Source organism: Monodelphis domestica, chromosome 1 (assembly GCF_027887165.1).
Source record: "Monodelphis domestica isolate mMonDom1 chromosome 1, mMonDom1.pri, whole genome shotgun sequence".
Taxonomy (NCBI): Eukaryota; Metazoa; Chordata; class Mammalia; order Didelphimorphia; family Didelphidae; genus Monodelphis; species Monodelphis domestica.
The window spans coordinates 481,722,007-481,735,293 of NC_077227.1; the positions used below are offsets into that span (position 1 = coordinate 481,722,007).

The 13,287-nt window shown below is 40.5% G+C and overlaps 1 protein-coding gene across 15 annotated transcripts in view; it reads left to right on the top strand.

Moving 5' to 3' along the window:
• The window catches only part of KCNQ2 (potassium voltage-gated channel subfamily Q member 2), a 181,119-nt gene that overhangs the window by 77,257 nt on the left and 90,575 nt on the right, over positions 1-13,287 (top strand). The gene's annotated exons all lie outside the window — the stretch shown is intronic.

Consider the following 13,287-nt stretch of genomic DNA (forward strand, 5'->3'; position numbering starts at 1 on the left):
CATTTCTTTCCTTCTACCTCTTTTATTTGACTTTTAAAATACTTTTTGAGTTCCTCCATTAATTCTTTTTCGGCTTGAGAGCTATTCATATTTTTTTTTGAGGCTTTGGATATAGCAATATTGACTTTGCTATCTTCTGATTTTTAGTCTACTCTGTTACCAAAATAATTGTTTTTGTCAAATTTCTTTTTTGTTTGTTTGTTTGCTCATTTCTCTGCCTTTTCTTCTTCTTTTAGTTAAAAAAACCTGTTAATGTTGAACTCTGTAACTGTAGTGAAGAGAGCACTGTTCCAAGTTACAGGTTCTTTTTGCAGCTGACTTCAGAGCTGGCACTGAGGATCTATGTTCTCTCAGTTCTTCCAAGATGATATTATGTAAGGAGAGCTGTGTTTAATACTCTCTAGGCCTGTCCTAAGGTCTGTGAGTAACCCCAAGCACTCTTTTGTCTCTTGGAACTGTGACCAGGGTCTCTTGCTTCATTGTGACTGCAAGTACTGATCAATGCTGGTACTCCTCCTCACCCTGTGACTTAGCCCTAGGATTGTGACCTGGTTCTAAATATGTGCAGTAGAACAAGAGCAGGGAGACCCCAATAATCTTCTTCTGAGCAACTGTCTGACCCTCCTTCCCATTTGTGGCTGGAAGTTTGGAAAGCTTTGGTTACAATTGTACCCAAGGCCTGTTGCCTCTTTGGGGTCATCCCTGGCACACTGTATTCCATCCCTACCCCAATGCACTAGATCCCTCATACTAACCTAAGTTGTTTTGGGCTGAAAATTTTCTTCACTTTGTCTTTTGTGGGTTGTACTGCTTCAGAATTCATTTTGAGTCATTATATCATAATTTGGTAGATAGCAGGTGGTTCCCTGTACCTTCTTCACCACCTTGCTTGTTTCCCCTCCCCCCTGCAAGATGTACTTTGAAAGAAGCTGGAGATTTTATGAAGAGGTGATAAATTCCAGACATGAAGACCTATTAGTACCTCTCAAAGTAAATAGAGGCAGCTATGTTGGACCTGGAGTCATGAAAACTTGGGTTTAAATTTAGACTCTGGGCAAGTCACAACCTTTGGTTGCCTGACTAAAGGATCCACTTGATCCACTGGAGAATGAAATGGCAACTACTTGATATCATTGTCAAGAAAAACTCATCGATAGTTATAGTCCGTGAAGTTGTGAAATTTAGATAGAACTGAACAACAACACAACAAAGGTAGACTGCTCCTAGGTTCCTTGTCCAAAGTTCCAAGACCTTGCTACTATCTTCCACAATTCAGAAAAAATCTCACAAAGGCATGAGGTCCTTCTACATTTCCATCTAGAAAACCCTTGTGTATTATTAGTCAACTCATCTGGTAGTTCTTGTCTCCTGGATGCTCTTCCTGGTAACTTGAGTTCTTGGATTTTCAGAGGAAGCACATGTATTCAGAGAATGTTAGAACTGGAAAGGTCTTAGATAACATCAAATCCAGCCTTCTTATTTGATAGATGGGAAAATTATACCCAGGTAGTGGAATAACTTTTCTAATGTCGCACAATCATAGGATTTAGAGATGGAAGGGATCTCTGAAATAATTTAGTCCAGTTGTTTCATTTTATAGATAAATAAATTGAGACCTACTGATTTAAGTGATTTCTTAAAGGTCATACAGATAGTAAGAGGCAGAGACAGGAACTGAAGCCAGGTGTACTGACTCCAAGTCCAGGACTTTCCATTGACACATGTCACTTGATCATTTTTCAGCAGAGGAGGGATTAGAACATGTCTCAGCTCAATTTAGAGCTGGATGTGATCATAAGATCTTAGATTTAGATTTAGGAAGGACCTTAGAGATCATCTAATTCAATGGTATCATTTTACAGATGAGGAAACACAACCAAGGAGATTAAATGACTTTGCCCAAGGTTACATGAGTAGTAAATTATCTAGCTCAGAACTTGGACCCAAGTCCTCTGAGTCCAATTCTGTATTCCTTCTACTATATCCTACCACCTTCCTCACCCTTGCTCCTTCTTTACTATGCTAACACAGTCTTCCGTCATTGGTCCATCTGCATAATCCCCCCCCCCCATCAAGAACTGTCCATTTGAAGCCCATGTAAGTACAGCAGTGAAGGATCTATAATAAGACATTTGGTTGTTAGAAAATTAGCAGTGATTAATACCTTACCCCCTGACAGTGTCATTCACGCCCACAGTGCTAATCTGGGAGGATTAAAATAAGGAAGTGACCTTTTAGCTGTCGAGACAAGTTATGCCAAAAGGTCTCAACTTCTTGGAGGTTAAATGGCATTGCACAGAGGTAGTACTAGAGCGAGACTGTAGGGATTATTTAGTTTAATCTCTTCACAGAATAGGAACTGAGGCTTCAGTACAATTGAATCTGTAGTTATCTGCTTCTGTCTCTCTCTCTAAATGTCCAGAAGACTGTCTTCTCTCCTAATTATGGGAATGAAATAAAGTAAACCTGTGTGTTAACACACATTTTAGTGTGTCTGTCCAAGTGGAAGCCCCTCCAAAAGAGGTCAGTTAAAACCCTACCTTTTGGAAAGGGCTTAGCAAAAGGCAGGCATGAGTATCCACATCATTTCCCTCCTGGCCCAGAGATTCTTTTATTTATTTATTTAAAAAATTATTTATTTATTTATTTAGTCGATTTAGAACATTATTCCTTGGTTACAAGAATCATATTCTTTCCCTCCCTTCCCTCCCCCCACCCTTCCCATAGATGATGTGCAATTCCACATGTGTCCTTGATCAAAACCTATTTCCATATTATTGATGTTTGCACTAGGATGTTCATTTAGAGTCTCCATCCCCACCCATATCCCCCTCAATGCATGTAATCAAGCAGTTGTTTTCTTCGGTGTTTCTACTCCCACTGTTCTTCCTCTGAATATGGATAGTGTTTTTTTTCTCTCGTAGATTCCTCTGAGTTGTCCTGGAGCATTGCATTGCTGCTAGTAGAGAAGTCTATTACATTTGGTTGTACCACAGTGCATCAGCCTCTGGGTACAATGCTCTCCTGGTTCTGCTCCTTTCACTCTGTCTTTTAATTAATGGCAATACTCTGGGTTATTTGAATTCACCAACTTATAGCACTTAAGTCTGTGTGCTTATTGGGATTTCAGGCATGCCTGCTGGGCCCCAAATAATGCTGTGTGTCCCTGCTCTTGACTGAGCTGACAAAGGCACAGGTGAGATGCGGAGTGTTTCTGCTAATAAACTGTGAAATGGTTGGAATTTCCTGGCTGAAGCATCAAAAGCCAGAGAGGAAATGATGATTTGCCACTTTGGTCTTTTTGAGTTTTGGAAATTATCTGTAAATGATCTAATTTCTCTCTTCTCTTCATTCAGCTAAGCTCCTAGCTAGCTTGAGCCCTTCTCTTTCAGACTGCTTTGTAGTGTGATCCTTCCATCTCAGAGTGAAATAATCATGATTGGGAGGATGATGAAAGTCACCCTCTGAGCTCTCCCCCAACCTTGGGGTGGAAGGAACACTTTGAGTTGTTCCTGCCACAAAGATGGATGAGGCCAGCTTTGGAAATACTTCTACTGCTCCTGATACTAATAACAATAGTTGACATCTATGTAGCACTTTAATAGTTAGAAAATGCTTTACATATCTTATTTGATCCTCAAAAACAACAACCCTGTGATATTGTTGTCTCCGTTTACAGATGAGGAAACTAAGGCCCAGTGGTTAAGATTTGGGTTAAAAAGCCTTTGAAATATATGCTGGTTGTGTGACAGTGGGGAAGTCATTTAGCTTCTCATTTTCCTACATAACTAAAAAAAAGCTCTTACCTTCCATTTTAGAATTAATACTTCGTATTGGTTCCAAGAAAGAAGATTGGTAAGGGCTAGGCAATGGGGATTAAATGACTTGCCCAGAGTCACACAAGTAAGAAGTGTCTGAAGTCGTATTCGAACCCAGGACTTCCCATCATACTAGAGCTGGCTTTCAGGTCACTGAGCCACCTAGCTATCCCCCCATCATGACTCTTGAAGAATATAAATTGAAATAACCTTTTACCACATCTGGTCAGCTCTGGATACCTTCTTGGAGGCCCAAGAATTCCCTCCTGTTGCCTCAATCCAGAAAAGGGCCAACAGGGAATTTGTCCTTCTACATCATCCTTTAGAGAGTCCTTGCTCAGTATCAGTTATCCATTCAGGAGTTCACATCTCCTGGGTGCTCTTTCTGGCAGGGTAAGTTTTTGAATTTTCAGAGGGAAATTTTATAAGAGATATCATTCTGTATAGATAGATAGAGTTTCCTCACTGGGAATTCCCCACTAATTTAAACTATTGCCAAAATTTGTTAAGATCCTACTATAATTCAGACTCTGTCCTACCTCTGAGGGAATGATGACAAAAATTCAATTTGGTAAATATTTAGTAAGTCTCTATATTTTTAGCTTCAAGGAGCTTTCATTCTAGCATCCTGAGAGACACAATTAGGTAAAGATGTTTTCTGGGAATGGAGAATTATCTTACAAAAGCTTAGAGATAGAAAGATGGAATGTCCTGTGAGGAGCAGCAAATTGATGCATATGAAAGAAATCATTCCTTGAGACCCAAACCAATCAATGAAACTAAAAGGGATAGTAATGGTGTATGTGCCATGCATGCCCTTTTACCTGCTCCCTTTTGACCCGTGGATGGTGTATGCAGGTGACACAGCTGGACTGGGCCAGGACTGTCGTCTGCAGCTTGGGAAACAAGGAAGCTAAATTGTTCCTAATGAAGAACCTATGTCTGACCCTGTTATCACCAGACTTTGACCCGAAGAGCTCAGAGCTTTTTCTGTGACATTTTAGAGACATCTTCTGCCTCAGTGCCTCACCCTTGAAAATGTCACATGGAGGAGAGCTGACCCTGCCATATGCCACGATTGTTCTCTTCTCCACAGGCTGTGTGATGTGGTGGAAAGAATGCAGTATCTAGAATTGGAGGGAGGAACTGTGGCGCCAATGTTGCCTCTGTTACTAACTACCTTTGGCAAGTCACCTGGCTTCTGAGGTCCTCAGTTTTCTCATCTGTATAACATGAGGGGCTGAATCAAATGACCTACAAGAACGATTCTAGGTTTAAACATGATCCTGTGATCTTTGTTCCTGCTGTTCCATCACTCTGGAATTGCCTTCTGTTCCTATCTAAATCCTACTTTCATTTTTTTTTTGTTACTGTATAGATGTTTCAGTTCCTTTGGGACCCCCAAACCTTTGGGGTTTTCTTGGCAAAGATACTGTAGTGGGTTGCCATTTCTTTCTCCAACTCATTTTACAGATGAGGAAACTGAGCAGGTTAAGTGACTTGTCTGAGGTGACATATCTAGTAAATGTCTGAGACCTGATTTGGACTCTGTGTTCTGTCCACTGTTCCACCTAGCTGCCCTTGTTTTCAAATTATAAAGTATTTATTGAATACCTACTAAATGCTAGGTACAGCGGTAGACAGTGGGATGCAAATATAAATATGTGCTTATCCTTCAAAGCTCAGTTCAAGTTCTGCTAGCTCCATGATGTCTAGGCCATAGACAATTTGATCCAAAGAACTAGAGATATTTAAGAAGATAAGACTGGTGGGGGTGGGGTTGGGGAATGGCAGCTGTCTTCCAAGTATTTAAAGGCTGATAAATGAAAGAGGCATTAAATTTGTTCTGTTTGGCCTTAGCACAACTACACGTGTAGAGAAGATTCTAGTTCTATATAAGAAAAAAGCTAGGTTATAGAATGGATAGAATGTTGGACTTGGGGACTAGAAGACCTGAGTTCAAATCCTGCCATAGGCACTTAAAAGCAGGTTAACTGGGCAAATCACTTAACTTCAGTAAAACCTCAGATTCTTTATCTGTTAAAATGCACACGATAGGGGGCAGCTGGGTGGCTCAGTGGATTGAGAACTAAGCCCAGAAACTGGAGGTCTTAGGTTCAGATGTGGCTTCAGACACTTCCCAGCTGTGTGACCCTGGGCAAGTCACTTAACCCCCATTGCCTAGCCCTTACCACTCTTCTGCCTTAGAATCAATACACAGTATTGATTCCAAGATGGAAGGTAAGGGTTTGGAAAAAAATAAAATGGGGATGATAATAGTACCTACCTCAAAGTGTTATTGTGAGGATCAAATGAGAGCATCACAAATTTCAGTGCTGTTGCTATTTCAATGCTATTCAGTGTTGTTAGCTATTATTTTTATATGTTTCATATATTGAATCTAACATAAATAAAAACAAATCAAAATATGATATTTTATATACTATTTTATTTCCCCAATTATATTTTATAACAGTTTTTAACATTTTCTATAGTTTTGAGCTCCAAATGATCTCCCCTCCTCCTTTTCTTCCCTGACATGGTAAGCAATTTGATCTAGCTTATACATGTGTGATTACGCAAAGCATATTTCCATTTTGGTCATTTTGTCAGAGAAGACTCGTGTGAAACAAAAACCAAAACACACACACACAAAGAAGAAGAAAAGTTGCATGCTTCTATCTGCATTCAGACTATTAGTTCTTTTTCTAGCAGTGGATGGCATTTTTTTTCCTAAGTCCTTTAGGATTGTCTTGCATCATTGTAATGTTGAGGATACAAGCTAGCTATTATTAAGGAAGGAAACAAACATTTATTAAGTATCTACTATGGGCTAGGTACTTTGGTAATCATTTTATAAATAATATCTCATTTTATCTTTATAACAATCTTGGGAGGTAGGTGCTATAATTATCCTCATTTTATAGGTAAGGAAATTGAAGTTAAGTGACTTGCCTAGGGTCACACAGATAGTAAGAGTCTGAGGTTGCATTTGAACTCAAGTCTTCCTGACTGCAGGCTTGACATTTCCTGGATGTCTCAAAATGGAATAACACATTTTGAAAGATAACGAGCTCCCCATCACCAGAAGTCTTCAAACATTGACTGCTTATCTGTCTGTCAGGGATGTTGTGTGGAGAATCAAATTCCTGCCTAGGAGGGTATGATCAGGTCAAGATGACCTCTGAGTTCCTTTTCAGCTCTGGGATTTTATCAACGGTACTCAGCAAGATTTACTTCCTATTGCCTGTCTGATATTACTCACTATTTCCTACGTAAGCCTTGTTTTTACCCCCAAAGCCAAGCCAAGCCAAGCCAACTCTGAGCTCCTGGAGAGTAGGGGGCTAAGCCTTCCCCTCCTCTGGCATCTCTTTCAGCATCTACTGTCTTCATTGAATTGAGCTGAGTTCTCTTTTTTCCTCCCAAGCCCTGGAGTAAAACAGTAAGATTGATTGTGGGAAAGCTGAGTGAGCATTTGAGAGAATCCCACACTCCTGCTGTTGTCCCAGGGCTGTCCCATGGCTGAATTTCTCTCTCTCTCCTTTGTGGGCGGTTTGGTGTTTACAGCCCCAAGGGGAATTCAGACTGAATGAGCCTGCCATCTGGGCTTTGTTCTTCCTCCTCCTGTTTCTGTGCAGTGGCACCAGCCTGAAGCTTTCACCAGCCCTCACTTAACCTGGTTATTTCTCCCTAATCTGTCATGCCTAACAGTATCAGCGCTGATGGATTTCAGATTGAGTTCTTTATTACGCACTGACATTTCCCAGAATTCCGGGCACAAGGGCTCTTCATCCGAGGATGTTACTCAGGAAATTAGCTTGGCTGTTGCCTGCCTACCTGGCCCCAGATATGTTCTATCCTCCAGCCATTCCAACTCTCCCAGTTGCCTTTTCAGTTGTCCTGTTGATGGATCAGCCAAATTAAAACTGGCTCTGCATTAGACTTTCTATACAAGATCACCTTTTTCCCCTCCCCTTTTACAGCTGGGATTAAAAGAATTTCTTTTGTAGATGTTCCAGTTGATAATCAATCACAACTAATGATCTCCTTTGTGACTGGTAGCTTGGCATAATATACTGAGTTCTGGACTTGGAGTACAATGCTTGGGTCTAAGATCTGCCTCTGGAACCAATTAGCTGTACGATCATTTGTTGTTGAGCTGTTTTATTTGTGTCTGACTCTTCATGATCTCCCTTGGGGTTTTCTTTCTTTTTTTTTTTAAACCCTTACCTTCCGCCACAGAATCATTACTATGCATTGGTTCTAAGACAGATGAGTGGTAAGGGCTAGGCAATGGGGGTTAAGTGACTTGCCCAGGGTCACACAGCCAGGAAGTGTCTGAGGTCAAATTTTAAGCCAGGACCTCTTGTCTCTAGGCCTGTCTCTCAATTCGCTGAGCTACCCAGCATAGTCCCCATTTGGAGTTTTCTTGGCAGAGATAATGGAGTGGGTTGGTATTTTCTACTCCAGCTCATTTTCCAGATAAGGAAACTGAGGCAAACAAGATTAAGTGACTTGCCAATAATCACATACCTAGTAAATGTTTGAAACTGGATTTGAACTCCATGATCATAGGACAGTCTTGGCAACTCTGTAAGATTAAGGGAGCTTTCAGAGTAAAGGAGTTCCTGATGTAGATGAAACACTTCTTTTGTATCCCCTTCCCACTTTCTCCTCTTGCAGATCCAACCTCCAAGGCATTTTGTGCTTGACAAATGCTTTGCCATCATTTTTTTCCCACAAAATTTCCCAATTCTTTAAACTTATATTATTTGTATATATTGTTTATTGTATATTATATTCTCTATCTTGGCAAGGAAGAGAGGCTAAATAACATTTTTTTTTTCTGAGTCACATAGTAAGGTTTCAGTCCTCAACCTAATGGCTATTTCTGAGTGCCCAGTCATTTATTGGACACAATTAGCTGTGTTCAATAAATATTAACTGGAGTGTATTGAAGGCAATACTTATTCCCCTTGGGGTTTTGTGGGGAGGGTTTTGCTACTGGAGCAACTTTTCCTTCCTGCCTGAAATACAGGAATTGGAATTGCACTTTCTCCTGAAGAGTTCAGCTGCTCAGTTTCCTCCTGAGCAGAATGGGGTAGCTGAACTGGCTCCTTTCTAAGGTGCCTCTTGGGTTTTGACGTTCCCTGATCATGTGGGACAACTTTTGCTAGGCAACTTCATTTGATGCAGTTACTTCAAAGATTCCCTCAAGTTCTGTTAAAACAATTCTGGTAGGAAAGTCTGCTGTATCATAGGGTGATAGATATGTACTGGAAGTCAGGGGACATAGTTTCTAATCCTGGTGTCTCCACCAACTTAACCTTGGTACCTTGGATGAGTCATTTGCCTGCTCTAGCCTCAGATTCTTAATGCAAAATGAAGGGGTTGGACTAGATGGTCACTGAGGCTGTTTCCAGGTCTAGCTCTGTTGATCCTTTAACTGGATCCTCTGACTGCTTGTTGAACATTCAGATTGGGGTGCCACATTTTGGGAAAATGGAACATTTTCTTGGAAAGATGATAGACCGCTATATACAAGGATCCCCTAAATAATAATCAGCCTTTATTATACAGCACTTTAAAGTTTGTATATCTCATTTGAGCCTTATGCCAACCTTGAGAGGTATGTATACAATGTAACTTTCCTTCTCATTTCACAGATGAGCAAATAGGTTTGGAGAGATTGAATAACTTGCTCACAGTCATACGGCTAATCCATGTCAAATGGAATTTGAATGCAGGTAACCCTGACTGGTCCAGAATTTTATTCCCTATTCTATCATGCCAGACTACTCTTTAATTGAAGGAATTGGGCATGTTGAGTTTGGATGATTGGATTGGCCAGCTAAGTGCACAGTGGTTTAGAGTGCCAGCCTGGAGTCACGAAGATTCATCTTTTTTCAGTTCAAATATGACCTCAGATACTTACTCGCTATGTGACCTGGAGCAAATCACTTAACCCAGTTTGCCTCAAGTTTCCTCATGTATAAAATGAGCTGGAGAAGGAAATGGCAAACCATTCCAGTACCTCTGCCAAGAAAATTCCAAATAGGGTCATGAAGAATCCGACATAACTGAAAGGACTGAACAATGAAGATTGGGGGAGGGAAAACTTAGAGGGTATGTGCTAGTTGTCTTCAGGTATTTGGGGATTTTATATGGAAGAGAGATTAGACTTGTTATAGAACTCAAATAGAGCACAAAAGCAGGAATAGTGGGAAGATATTAGAGAAGATTTTGACTTGATCCAAGGAAAAACTTCCTGACAATTGGAGCGGAATGGGCTGCCCCAGGAGGTAGTCTTGTACCTGCTCCTATCTTCTCTCAAATGATTCTCTCAATAGTTCTATGTGTGGGTGCCTTGGCTCTAAGCTCCTGGTGGGCAGAGAGTGGGTCTACTCTTATCTCCCTCACAAACATCTAATACAGGGCTTGGTATACTCACTGAGTGTTTGATTAATTAAATTTAATTAATTAAGCTTAATTAATTAAGTTAATTAAGTTCCTATAGGGTATGATTGAACCATAAAGAAGACTGAAGCCATAAAGAAAGTTTGATTTGAGACAACTTGGAATTTCTGCAGATGAATCACAAAAACATTTAGTCTGTTGGCACTTCTGGGGAAGAATCAGTTTAGAATCTTCTGGACCATTGTGGTGAATTATCAATATCTTGTCTTTGGATCATATCCTCTAGACTATCTCCTTACCATCATGGGAGGGAGCTCAGGAAAATCTGATTCTGAATTAGTTTACTATTGGCCTAGGTCAGGTAAAACCAGACAAGTAAATCTTGTTGGAAGTGTATATCTAAATGGCAATTTGTAATGCTTTTTAGATCAGCTGCTGTTTCGAGACTTTTTATAGCACAGATAATTCAATAGCTTTGGTCTGTAAGCATTTCAGGGCTTGTCATGTTCTAAGCACTTTGCTAAGTGCTGGAAATATGAAGAAAAACAGAAATATGGCCCCTGCCCTCAAGGAGCCTACAATATAAACATGAAAATAACTGTGTACCACAAGATAGAAACAGAATAAATGCCAGGCAACCTCAGAGGGAAGGCTTTGAGCAGTATATGTATATGGAGAGGGAAGAATGCATGAAAAACCTCTTACAGAAGGCAAGATTTAGATGGAATCTTGAAGGAATTTAGGAGGTCTAGATGAGGAGGGAGAAATTTCCAGGTATGAAAGGCAATGAGTAAAATTGCATGGTTTGGAGGGGGGGATGGAACGTTGTATGGGAGGAAGGGCAAGAAAGCCATCGTCTATGCTTAGAGTTGTAATGCATAGGAAGATTAGAAAGGTAGGAAGCAGTCAAGTTGTGAAGAGGTTTAAAAACTAAGTAGAGAGTGGGCAGCTGGGTGGCTCAGTGGATAGAGAGCCAGACCTGGATACAAGAATCTGGCCTCAGATTCTTCCAAGCTCTGTGACCCTGGGTGAGTCACTTAACCCCTCTTGCCTAGCCCCTACAGCATTTCTGCCTTGGAACCAATAACAGATTATTGATTCTAAGATGGAAGGGAAGGGTTTAAAAACAACAGCAAAACAAAAGAATTAGAAAGACTCATTTTTCTGAGTTCAAATCAGGCCTTGGATACTTAGTTGTGTGACCCTGGAAAAACCATTTAACCCTGTTTGCCTCAGTTTACTCATGTGTAAAATGAGCTGGAGAAGGAAATGGCAAACTGTTCCAATATCTTTGCCAAGAAAACCCCAAATGAGGTCACGAATACTCAAACATGACTGAAAGATGGAGAACAAAAATAGTGTGAGCATTAGGTGCTGAGCATTTTCTTCTTGAATGCAGAGGAGTCTCTGGTTAAAGGGCAGAAGAGGGAATGGGGAAGAATGGTGGGGAAATTGCAGTTGGTTATATATGCTCTTCCTCCCCAAAGGCTCTTTCCTCCCTCAGATAGCCACTGTAGCAACTCTGACTCAGGGCCTTAAACTGTGGTTTAGTTTCTCTCAGAACTGGATGTCTTTCCAAACTGAGCCAATTAATTTAACATCTGCCCTCTGTAATCCACCAACCCAGGAAGGGGTGGTACCAAATGACTATCATTGGAGAATCTTTCTCACAAGCAAGTTCAGACCTTCTCTCCTCTGGATGGCAGGATAGCCTAGGAGACAAGGGGGATAGATAGATGGGTTAAATAGGATAATCTGAGGTAACAAGAGGGCAAAGAAATAGTTGGGGAGCAGAAGATCTGGGGTATCATCCTTAGATTGTCTCTGACCAGCTATATGGCTTTGGGAATTTCAGCTTTATTGCCCTCAGTTTCCCCATTGATTAAATAAAAGGGTTGGATGAAATGATCTCTTTGGGTGAAGTATGAAGAAGAATTCACTAAGAGACAGTAACAAGTGGGCAGCTGGTGGCACAATGGATAGAGTACTGGTTCTTGAGTCAGGAAGACTTGAGTTCAAACCCCCTTCAGTCACTTAACCTCCATTTACTCATCTGCGAAATGTGAATAATAATGGCACCTACCTCCCAGGGTTGTAATGTGGACAAAATGAAGCAATATTTGTAAAGTGTTTTATAAGCTTTAAAATACTATCTAATTATTAGCTATTCTTATTGTGATTAAAAAATGAAAAATATAAATTCATAAAAATATATTAAAATTATATTGAAATTAAAAAAACCTCACCTTCTATCTTAGAATCAATACTAACTATTATTTTCAAGGCAGAAGAGCAATAAGGGTTATGCAGTTGGGGTTAAGTGTCTTGCCCAGAGTCACATAGCTAGACATACCTGAGGTCTGATTTGAACCCAGGACCTACTATTTCTATGCTTGGCTCTCAATTCAGTGAGTCACCTCACTGCCCCTAGTGATTTTTTTAAAAAGCAAGTTAATGGACCTCAGATTAAGAACCCCTGCTATAAGGGAACTGATTATTCAACGGGGTGTAGCTTTAGAGGTGGAAGGGACCTCAGAGGTCATCTCAAAGCTTCAAACCTTTCATTTTACAGATGAGCAAATGGAGATCCAAAGAAAAATGACTTGATTAAGATCATGGAGGTGGGAAGTAGAAAGGGCAGGAGTTTAGACTCTTCCAAAAGATTTGAACATATTCAAGAACATTGTTATTCTTGGGTACAAAGGGCCAGAGTGATATTATCTTTCTATTATAATGATCTCCCCTTTTAAACAATTAAAAATGTTTATATTCATTTGCCAGGAAAAGAACTAGATAGGACAGACTCCTGTCAGGCCCAGGGTTGTCTTGATATGCCAAAAAGTCTGTCAGTGGGCATCCCTCCTGCCCCTTCAGAGATCTGTTTTGTTTTGCTCTGTGCAGGCCTAGGTGCAGACTGTTTGCTGGCATTCTCCACTTTGAGCAAACCCAAACCAACAACTATTTGTAGTGCCAGAATCTCTGTTCAGTATAGACTCTTACAGTCTGAGCCAAAGGGGACCAACCATATGAGCATGGGATTTAGAACTGAAAA